Source organism: Plectrocnemia conspersa, unplaced genomic scaffold (genome assembly GCF_051122295.1).
Source record: "Plectrocnemia conspersa isolate PC_06_02 unplaced genomic scaffold, ASM5112229v1 ptg000012l, whole genome shotgun sequence".
NCBI lineage: Eukaryota > Metazoa > Arthropoda > Insecta > Trichoptera > Polycentropodidae > Plectrocnemia > Plectrocnemia conspersa.
The window spans coordinates 11699510-11712315 of record NW_028277176.1 but is presented as its reverse complement, the minus strand read 5'-3'; positions in this window follow the sequence as shown (position 1 = coordinate 11712315).

Sequence of the window (12806 nt, the reverse complement as noted above, 5' to 3'; positions counted from 1 at the left end):
ATTTAAAAATTACGATAATCTTTAGTAATCTTTTACAAACATATTTTTAAATAATAATTTATTTAATTGAATAATACTAATCTTTTACAAATATATTTTTAAATAATAATTTCTACACAAATACACTACAAGAAAAAACTTAAGATCATTTGATGCAATAGGAAAATTGAATGGATATTATACTTATAATAATTTAAGAGGAATTTCATTATAAGAATTTCATCATAAATCTCAAATAGTGTCGATTTGTATTGCGCGAATTTTTCTCTTTTTAAATTTCGAGATAAAGGAAAGATTTATAATTTTAAAATGTAAATATATAAAAGTTGTATGCTTCTCTAATTATATTTTTTATGTGTAATAAATAAATATAAAGAAAGTACATACAACTATTTTTTGGCTCACGCAATAATTGAAATTAATTTAATTAATTTATTTCACAAAACTAGTTCAACTAACATTTTTAAAGATTCTACCATATTTTCCTTAATTTTATCAGTATTCTACTTGAAAGTAAGTACTAAATAACATGTTTATTGCTTTTGTACTAATATTAAACCGTAGAAAAATATGTTATTTTCAGCCGATGTAAAATGGAGTGATGATGATAAAAAAAATAATTCGAGCGCTCAACTAAAGCGAAGCATAGTATGGCCGTACCGTCTCTGTTGAAGCTGCGACTTTCTCTCGGGAAAATCGATTCGTCTCAGTCGTACGTACCACTTTTCCAGACCATATAAATAGCCGGGACTCGAACCGAACCGAGTTAGATGGAAAAATTACTGTCTAGGTGTCTTAACGGTACTGTATGCATGCGCCTTAAACATGATACCTACCTGTATATAGGTATGTAAATTATTATGCCACGTACACACATATTCTATTATATAGTATATACATTATAAATGAGTATGATAGTATATGAACGTATGAAGCGTGCAGGGCCGTTTTATGTGTTGATATTTAATTAATTTTAATATATTTTTTGCATATACATATAATATAATAATATATTAATTTATTCTAATGCAGAGAAACTAATTTTGTAATAAACTAAATAATTAAATAGTACATGAATAGCTTATAAGACAAAGCGCATTCAAGTTTAAATGTAATTTGAGAAACACAGATCCGCGTGTAACGCATAAAGTTAGTAAAAAATAAAATGTATTATTTTAATGGTTTTAAACTTCGCTAAATTCATTTTCTTATTATTTATATATGTCTTTATAATTCATAATAGATCTATATATGTATATAACTGTTTTTTTTGGGCGTTTTGAAATTAGCTGAGGATTTATTAAAACAGTTGACACGTGTATAAAAATAAATCATATTTTTCATAAAATAATATTTATAACTCTTCCTAACAAGTTTTTTTTAATATTGTAGATGTATGAATATACTCGATGAATTAAAGTAGCTTTATTAAACCTAATATATAAGACCTATCTCGATTTGAATTAATTATCCGTGAGATAAGTAGAATCTTGGAAAACTGAATCTGAGATGTTCGATCGTAATTATATAGAAACCAAAACTAGCAACATTTGATTTTAAAGAATCCTAAATAATATATTATGAAATATACATATATATTTTATCTTTTCACAAACAATTAAAGAAAGGCAAGAAATAATAATATACTGATGACCTTAACATCATTCAAATTTGCTTCATAAGTTCTGTTTCTGTTACAAAATGTATATTAGAACTACACAAGTACTTTAAAAACAATGAAAGTTTATAAAAATATGTTTTAATGCTAAAATAATGAGTATAATTTGAGATGAATTTCCGATGATATTATTTAATTTCACTGAAATTAAAAAAATATATTTATATCTTTACAATAATTTTAAAGTATGTTTTTATAGCTACCTTGGAGACAGTAAAATTATATCGAACTACATATACTTTTTCGAACCAATGTTTTAAATTACAATATCAAGAATAGTCCCGAATGAAGATAGACGATGATGTCCTGGCTGCGGAAATGGAAGCAAATCCCACTTAAACTATCCATCAACTGGCCAAAAAACTAAACCAGTCCAATTCAAACGATCCATAGACATATTTAGAATATTGAAAAGGCTTGGAGATAAGGTGTATGGATTCCCCACGAATTGAGCAAATAAAACAAGCTGGAGCATATCTGCATATTCTAAGAGCTATTGGATCTTGATGCTGAGTTGTCTTTTTTTGATCGTTTGATAACCAGAGACGAGAAAAATGTTTTAGAAAACAGTGGTTATACAAAGGCCCAGTAGCAAAATATACCTGGAAGCTCTGGCTCACGCTCTGTGGGATTGCAAATAAATTGTGCATTACGAAACTCTTATACCCAACCAAACTATTCTATTGTGATTAGCTAGATCTTTTGCACGAGGAAGTAAAACAAGGCCAACACTTCTGAACAAAAGTCGAACAGTTTTACAACTTGACAATGCACTCGATAAGCTTGGCTAAAAAGTTTTATATCATCCATCTTTTTCTCCAGATCTTGCTCTTTTTGAGTAGCATTTATTTCAATTGATGCTAGACGGAAAAATCAAAATGCAGACGAAATGAAAAGGGACTATCGAAATATTTTAAATCAAAGCCTATACATTTTAAATGAGCAGGGGTGGAAAAAAGTTATATCTTTGAAGTAAATTAAATTTTGAATCATAAAATTAAAAATAAACAGGCAAACTAAACTAAGATTTTTTTATTTTTATTTTTAAAAACTGTTGTTAATATATTTTGAAGTGGAGAATAAATCTTTAAAATCAGTATTCTATATTATTTTTAGTTCAAGAACATACTTATAATGATCCTTGCTATCAATTTAACATTTTATACTTTTAGTAATAATTTTAAAAACATAAAAAAGCGTTCCATACACTAGATTTTATTATATCAGCTAAGCTTATTTATATGCTTATTGAGTTAGTTAGTCGATACATATGGTTCTAAATTGAATTATATTTTTCAGTGGAATCGTGTAGTTTATTTTAAAGCACAACTTAATCCATTTTTATAAAATAAACAAAAATTAAAAAAGTACATATGTACAAGCACCGTTAGCCTATTTTATACTGAAATTTTTATAAAGCTTACGGTTTTAAAATATGAATTCATAAATATAAACATTCCTGTATTTGTACAGTAGAGTCTATCATAGTTTGAAATTAAATTTCAAATTTCCACATATCTCTGACGAGCCCACGTGGCCGCCAGGGCCACACTTCAAAATCCCCCCACGTGCACGCACACACTCATAGCTGCTTTGCATGTGTATGATGCCTGAAAAAAATCCGAAACCGCTCACGGTACATGTATACAATTGAAATTCCCACTACAGTGAACCAGTGTCGGTTTCAACATGTTTGGTACAAATATTTGCCGAAGGTTTATGTCCGCGGGGGTGTACGGAAAACGGATGGGTTGAGTCAGGGTGGAAAAGAGAAAGAGACGGGAGACGTCGGCCAGCGGCCGTGGTAAAAGTGGAAAACTAAGGAAGGAAAAGCAGGCTTTGTCTGTTGAGCGAGAAGGACGCAGCGGGCTTTTAGGCGCGACGGCAGAGCGAGACGGTAAAGCCAGCGGCGTGGAGTGAAGGGGCAAATCTTAAACATCTATCTAATTGAATATTAAATATCACTTAAAATGTGTATTTATAGCACACGATTTCCGGATCTATAATTTATAATAATTTAAAATATTTATTAGGCTTTAATGTAAAAAAATATGACCACCGGCTTATAAAATAAATGTTTTGCTCTGATTGTTTACAATTTTTTTTATCATATATGAAAGATTCAAATTTTTTTATCATACTTATGAATAATCTTGTCTGTGTATAATATAATCCAATCGTATCCGAAGATCAATATGATCTCTGGATTTCAGATTTTGTAACTGGACCAGGGTTACCGTGAAGTGGGAAACGGATGCATCTTTGTGCAGTGTTTATAGATTAAAACGAAATTTGCTGTAGTAAATATAGATATTTATTATTGTTAGGTGTACACTGATATAAGGAAATTAGGTTTAAATACCATTGTTTAATCTGAATATTCAAAAACTGTATGCATTTGTCCGTCTTTTCAAATTATTCGCTTGTCTAACTATTCGTAAATTATTCGTTAGTATTTCCAGTAAAATATTTAAAAAAATACACCAACTCAAATTTTACTTCAACAACGCAGGTAGTCATTTTTATTCAATTCAATATAACTTAATTGTAGTAAGAGCAAGTAAAATTATACACTGCTCTAAAATGTCTATGCAACTCAATTAGACAGTTGCGAAACGTAAATTTGCTGCAAACCAGACCCAGCTTGACCTAATGAAAGTTCTAAAACTAATTATAGTGTTAAAGTTTTCATTAAGTCAAGTCCAAAATACAAACTGCACCAACTCAAGGGAAAGTGAGCGGAAGAAGAAGTATACACAGACGTTACATCTTGCATATTGCACCAAAGTTTGTCTGCAATTCGATTTCACACAATGTTTTGAAAATATGATTTTTACCGATATTACTACGAACTTTTGATATGAGAGTATTGGGAAAATTATATTCAACCCGAATTTCGGTCAATAGGTGAGCGCAAAAAACAATTGTTTTTTGCGCTCTCATTTAGTGGTTTTTACTCAACTAGACGCACTGCCTATTGCATTTTTATGCTAAAAAGGGTAGTTTTTCTGGTCATTATGAGCATTTAACGAGCGTGATATTGTGGTCTGTTCAGTTACAAAATTGTGTTATTTAATAGTATTTTCTTGTTAGTTACGCATTTTGTCTAAATGAGTTGTTATTTCATTTTCTTACATACGAAAATTTCGCTTAAATGACGAAAAAAGAAAAATAATTAAAATTGAGCACAAGCAAAATTTATGAAGAAGATGTTGAAATGGTGATAGATGAATGGGAAATATTATTAGTTCATACATTTAGATACTTGGGAATATATTGATGATAAATAATTTGAAATAATATTAAATAAAAAAGATTATCAAGTTAATTAATTTGATGTAACTAATATCAACAAATAATTAAAAATAAATATATGTATAAAATACCATTATTATGCCACTCTTAAAATATTGTGGAACCTTTTTTTTAGCAATAAAGCGCGATATAAAATAGATGTATTAAAAAAGAAAATGTAAGGATGGACAGCAAAGAGAAGTTTTATACAAATATAATAAAATTGATATTATTAAAATAAGTATAAGTCTGCATTTATGCACAAATAAAAAAAATATATAATATGTATGTTTCAAAAGAGTATTTAGCAAATAAACTTGATATAATACTTTATTGTGGACGACGAACTTAGTTCAAATCAATCACATTATAATTTTCGGCTAATGTTATTTAATATTATTTTCTAATTTTAATTTTAATTAATTAAAAATCGCCCCCAGTGCGCCGCCGCTGCCTCAAGCGCGTCAAATGCTTTTGCATGTGGAGAGGCAGTCGCGCCAGTGTGCGTCTAGTTCCGTGCGAGATCGACAGATGGCGTTGCTAGGAAATAAATTGCAAACTTGCGCTTATTGTATTTCCGCACACGCTCTAATGTATATTGCACACATTAAGATTAAGTTTTAGCTTAGTTGGATCGAAGATCGAAAAGATTTTTCCCACTTGCGCCATCTAGCGGCGGTCGAGAAAATTATTATACCCGGAAAATCGGGAAAGCATAGTACGTCACGCGGGAAAAATAATTATGGCCGAGGTTCGGTTATATTTTCACTCACCTTTTGCGGAAAATTCCGTGCCGGTGGGAAAGCGCATGATGGATCACCCGGTGGTCAGGGTGGTTGCCCTTATAATGTTTTATTTATTCCCGTATTATATAATATTAGGTATTAAATAAATATATTTATTTTGCTATGTATTAAATTTTTTTTTTTTGTGAAATTTTATTTAATAATGTATTTTTTAATTATTCATTTTTTTATAGTTTAAAAATAATGTTTATGGAGATAAGTTACTTTAGTGGCAGCCCTATATGTAGTCGAGGCTCAGTGTTTCGTGGAAATTTAGCGGAAAACACGTCAGGAATGTTTTAATTGAAAAAATCCTCATACGTAAAAGTCCACACTGAAAGCGTGCAGGCACGTACTGGGATAATGTGTGATGTTTATATTTTAACTTATATTGTACCCGTTGAAAATTCAATGGAAATTAAGTGAAAGTATCCGAATGTTAAAAAAATAATTGCGTGTTATGCTTCTGGAATTATTAAGTTTTAATTATTTCGAAATGAATTTTTGCCAACAGCTTGTTTAAGACCTTACACTGTTAGAAGTTATCGAAATGCTTAAACAAATGATTAATAAGTGTCAGGTGCAAAATTTTATAGACCATTTAACATGTTGCCTTGAGGTGATGGAAGAAGTAGTAATCAAACAATCATAGGATTTTATTATTTCTCAAAACATTATATGTGAATAACAGTCAGAATTCAGAGAAAAACATTCTACTAAGACTGCATTACAAGTAGTCATAAATGATTAGTTGTTAGCAAGTTATTTACTATCTATTTTGAGTTCAAAGAATTGCTTTTACTTTAAAGTTTTTAATATTTAATTAAATAACCCAATTTAAAGCAAAATAATAAAATAACAAAATTTAATAAAGCAAAAATAGATTAAAAAATGCGCTTTAAATTATTATAATATAAACACAATAAATGTATTACATTTTCATTAAAAGAATAAAAGTTGAAAAAAAAAATATTATTTCCAACGCTTATCTAAATAATTTTTATTTATTCAGAATACGTATTTAAATTAAAAAAATATAATACATATTTATATATATGTATACAAAAAAATATTGTTGTATTTTTTATAAGCAAGTTATTTTAAATGTGTTTTTTGTGAGCAAAATGTTTTTTAGATGTCGCAGATTATATTAATCAAATTTTACATAAAATTCATTGTTTTTTCACTAATACTAAAAAGAAATGATTTACAAATAAATACATAATATTTAATTGAATTATGTAATACAATATCATATTTAAGAGGAAAAGTTTTGAATAGAAATACTACCGTCGACTTCTTGGGAGTAAGGTTTGAGCAGGAATGGAGATTTTCTATGTATATGCGTGTTACTTCAATAATTTATTACCGATTCGCGTTCTGTACGATACGCTAATTCGTAGCGTCCTGGAATATTGCTCCATTGTTTGTAATTTAAGTGAAGTGAACGCTACGTCTGAGAGAAGTAAAAGAAAATTTCTGAGATATCTCTACAAAAGGGAGTACGGGTCGTATCAGCAACCAGAAACACTATGATATAATTCATTGCATTATCGGTGTAGCGTCTACTCAATAAATAAAATGTTCAAGTTGTTAAGGGGAGGCGTTGACAATCCATCATTGCTCGGCAACATTCGGCTGCGAGTTTTAAGATGCCCAAGAGCTCTCGCCTCTTTTTCTTAGCGCTTGAAAACGCTCCTATTTTATGAGCTATCTAGCTTTTCAACGAGCTTGCTAAGCACAAGGATGTTTATGGCGATAGCTACGAGGAGCTGGAAAAAATATGTGGGATGGTGATAGACGTACACCATTACTGTTTTTTTATTAATTTGTTTTTTAATGTATAATTGTATATTTTATAATGACCAATATGACGTATTATAAAGTCCAGTTTAATAATGATGGTCGATTTAAAAAATAAATATAAGTGCATTCGATACATTTATAATAAGAATAACGCGTATAGATAAACATATTTAACTGTCATTGCTACATATTTTGTGGTAAAGCAAAAAATGTTGGGAATTTCTGGTTAAAAATTTAATATTTGTGCATAAAGTACAATTTAAGCTCCAGCCCTATATAAATGGGTACAGCAGCCTTTCAAAAAAATTTTTTTATACATATTATTATATATATAAAAAAAATTGTTGAAGCTATTTTTATTAATTTTGTAAAGGCATAGCAAAAAAATCTTTATAAAATCGTATTTTATTTTTAAATAATTTATGAAATATTTATTTTTAAATAACGGTTATGTATAAGTTACTAATAATGTAATGTAATTGTTTGAGAATAAATTAAATATATTAAAGCTACCATTTGGGCCCTGCGTTCAAAGACGATCCTTCATAATGCCTGCAAGCGCTTTCACTAAAAGCGAGGAAAAAATATTATTAATTGCACGGGAAACAACTATTCCGGAAGTTCATCTTCATTCCGTGATGCAAAAGCTTGTGTCATCCGTTGTTTTATTTTTCGCAAAATGTTTTCCATTCTTTCCCCGTGTACTTCAAAGAAAATTTTAAACCAGCGAGTATATATATATATATATATACAATATATTTTTACACAGGTATTATTAGATTTCATAGAATCTCTCCTGTCCTATTGACTACATATACCTGTGTTATATGACGATATAAACGGCATTATCCTATAATAAACTCAGTGTTTTTTTCAGGAAGATGTCACGCGAGGCTCACAGGACTTTCGTAGAAACAGTCATAAAAGCAAATCCGGCAGTAATGAGATTTCGAACAAGTTACTTATCGGTTTAGCCTACGCCGCAAGGGTTAGGTTACGCCAAGAAGAAAAATATAAAAACAAATATATTTTTTTGTTCATTTCACCGTGTCATCTCGCGGTGGGATTGCTCGTAAAAATACGGAGAGAAAAACACCAAATAATTTTAAAGTCTCGGAGCGGAAAAGGGTAGAGATATTGGAAGCAAACCAAACAGATTCCGGCTGGTGGATGTGCACAGTTTGTTTGCCTGTTTGCAAATTGCAAGTATATGTAAACAAAAACAAGTCTATCTTTTAAGGTAGAATTTCTTACACCTACGTATTATATATATTTTCTTTTTCACCTTCGGGTATTCGGTTGTGAATTATTATATTCTGAACACGTTTTCGCAAACTTCGAACGCCACTTAGCATATGTTGGAAAGCCGGAAAACCAGAAAAAATGAAGGAAATACGATTTTCATACTATATAGCCGCTAATGTTTCATAAATCTCGCGATGGCTACCAAAAGTATGAGTGCAAGATATTTTTTTAAAAGCAAGTATATAAACACATATTCATCATACAGATATATGTTTGTATGGATTATTATATATAATATTTAAGTATATTTGAGAGCTTTCTAATCAAACATTGATTTTATTGTAATAATTATATCAATTGTGATCGTCTTGTTTTTTTATAACAATAATAATAATATAAATGCATAAAAATTATTAATCGGTTGTTCAATCTTAATGCAGAAAGCCTTAAACTGTGTATTTTATTTAAGAAACTAGTATTTTTTTTCGAAACGTCAATTGCATAATTTTTATGTAAGGATTAAAAAAAATCTTTTGAAGATGCTAAAAGACATTTTCGTCGAAACGTCGAAATGAAAACTCATTTGAATGCAAAGACATAATGATAAATACTAAAATAATCCTTATTTTACATAAATTATTAACTATAGTTTATTATACTTATTTTATGTTTGGGTCGTATCGACATTAAGCTGTAAATATGTTTCCAAATACATAAATAAGTATAAATACTAGTAAAGAGCAGACAACGACTAGATAATCATTATTAGTTTATTAACAAATAATTTATATTTTGAACCTCAGCATCATTTAAAATCTATATTTAAATGTATTTTTCACATTAAAATGGACATTATTTAAAATTTGAAGAAATAATATAAATTATATATATAGCAAATTTATGGTTATGGTTTTATGGATACGTATTATGTGAAAAATAAAACGTGTTATTAATTAGCTAATAAATAATAATAATTTTAGCCTGTAGAGATAATTCAATTTCAGCATCATTTAATAACCATATTATTTTACTTTGCTGTTTTTTGTGTGTTTATTCAAATTATTTTAGATACTATTAATAGGTTATCAAATTAAAAATAATAAATAATTTAAAGCTGTATTATCATACATTGAAATATACGTTAAATTGTCATTGATCTATTATCTGAAAAAATTCAGGAAAGTCATTTTCAATGATTTTTTAATGATTTTTCAATGTTTACCTACATGCTTTTAATGATATATTTTTTTATATTGTATTTTTTCAGTGTTTATTATCAGCAATCTTTACAATATTTTCAGATTTACATTCTTAAAGTTTGGTGCTATCTTTTTTATTTAAAAAAAATATTTTCTAAATTGATGAGAATTTTTTAATGACTAAATTGAAGAGCGGTCAAGAAGTTTTATTTTACCGATAGATTTTAGTCTCAATTTTTTGTAATTTTCATATTATATATATTTTTTTTAATTTTTCGTTGTAACATGACAGGGAGTGCAACGTATTAAAACGTTGATCGTTAAATAAAATCTACATCTGACTGAAATCAAAGTCTGTAGATCACTAAAATATATTTTATTAATTATGAACTGCTACTAATAATTTAGTTGCTAAAGGCTTACAATAATTTTTTACTCAATTTTGAAAATCATTCATCACGAATTCATCCAAAAGATTAGGAAAATATTGCAATTATAAATATATAATACTCATAAATTCCTATCTTCGAAATACTATAGAAACTGAAAAACACTAGGGTTTATGTATATGTGATTTAGGTCCAGGTCTTTCAGGTTTTAGATATATACCACTTATCTATCGTGATCGTTAGATACATGGATTTTATTTTATATATTCAGGTTGCTAACTAATTTTTATTTGTAAGCTTTTTCGGTCCTTGAAAACATATCTATGTATCATACATTTAAATCATTATAATATTGAGTAATCATTGTCATGATTATAGCAAATAACTATTTTTATCCTGAAAAGGATATTTTATAAATTTTAAGAATAGATAAATTTTGTTACCCAAATTGAAAGATTAATTTAGCAAACTCTAGTGAAAAAATATTATTGTAAAAGCAATCACTTCTCATAATAATATTAAATTGACGATGATTAGTTCCTCAAAACTAGTGAATTAAACAATTTTTAATATTTTAATCAAGACATAAATCGGTGTAGTTCTTTAAATACAATATCATTAGTAATAGATAATGAAATTTTAATAAAACTAATGATACTGATATGTCTGTATAATTAATCATCACGATATTCATCCGCGACAGATCTTACCTAGAAAAATCTAAGTAAGATCTGTGAAGATCAATCGGAATTATTAATACATAAAAATCACTAATTAAGATCTTAAATTTAAAAACAGTAAGGTCACTCGCCTATTGTGCTGGTAAAAAAGTCAAAACCTTAATGCAATACATCAGAGAAAAACGAAACCTCCCATAGATTTTAAGCGTTATTTTATTCATTTTTTATCACCTAATGGTTTCACTATTTTTGCCAAAAATTATTTAAGTAGCTTTAAATATATTTTAATGTTGTTTGATATTTTTTAGTTTGATGAAGCCTCTTAAAATTATATTCAATAAATACAACTATTTTATTCGAGCTTATTAGGTAAATTTCACATTAAGCAACTATTTTTTTGAACTATCTACTTGTATCATTGGGTTAAATAAAAAATATATTAAATTTAGCTTATTAAAATATAAGTCCGCTAAACGCATTAAACGTGTCTGAATTTTACAAGACTATTAGAATTTCATATAAATAAAAAATATATATTGACCAAATAATTTCTTGTGATAGAGATAAATGCCGCAAATACCCCAAAGTTAATTATTTTGCAAGAATTAATAAGTCATTTATTTTCTGAAATGCAAAAAAACAATTTTTTATTTATCATCTTGCAAACGGCTTAGCATTTTTGCAGAAAACTTAATCATGCTAATTTAATTAATTTAACTCTAAACATAACCAATGGAGGAAAGCGTTTTTGTCCAAATAATGAGTCAAAAGAACTTTGTAAACGACTATTTTGCGAGATTTGAAAAATCACCTATATATAATGTAATAAAAACACTTCACCGTAACTGAACTTAGTATTGAAAGATAACTATTTTATCAGCCAATCGTGAACTTTTTAAATGAATACATGCCACAAAGATATTCAAATTGTTATTTTTCTGACATTTATACTATATTTTTTATTTTTGTCACATGTATATTTTATTATATTGTGTATGTATATTTAAAATCATATGCAATGTAATGTAGATAAGAGCGGAAACTGCATAATGGGCACCGGTTATTCTCCGCAGCGCGCCCTCGCTCAGATGAAAAGATTGACCAAACCGGAAAATGAGGGAAACTTCATCCGTGTTAAAATCAACTCACCACTCATACACATGAACGTGTCTAGGCAAATAGCTTTCATTTTCACCACAGAAAAATTGAAAATATTTAGAAAAATTATAACATACTTAGCCGCCGATGTGAGAGCTTTCGCGGGTAATGTTCGATGGCGATATTCAAATCCGCGTATTAAAGATTTAGCTAGTAGATATCGGCTCGGAGAGAACGTGACTTTTCGCCGATAGTACCAACTGACAAAAGCACTTGCCGAAAATTGGAAATGTGGATATAAATGGATGTAGAGAGACGGTTGTGCTGCGCGGCGATTAAATAAACCACCCCGTTTAAGCTCCGGGAAATATGAGAAAAAAAATGTATTATTATTTTTTATCATATACCAAGGGTGGATCGAATGCATTGCTGCTTCATAGGAAAATGTGTAGAGGTTTCCTGTTGTCTTCGGTGTTTACTTGCTATTTTTAAATATATTATATATATGTACATATCCACACATGTATACGATTATAACTTTTGTATCTAGCATCGTAAGGGGTTATTTTACAGTTACTTTTAATTTATTATTAATCTGCTAGCTTTTGTTGATCTTATGATATCAACATAAG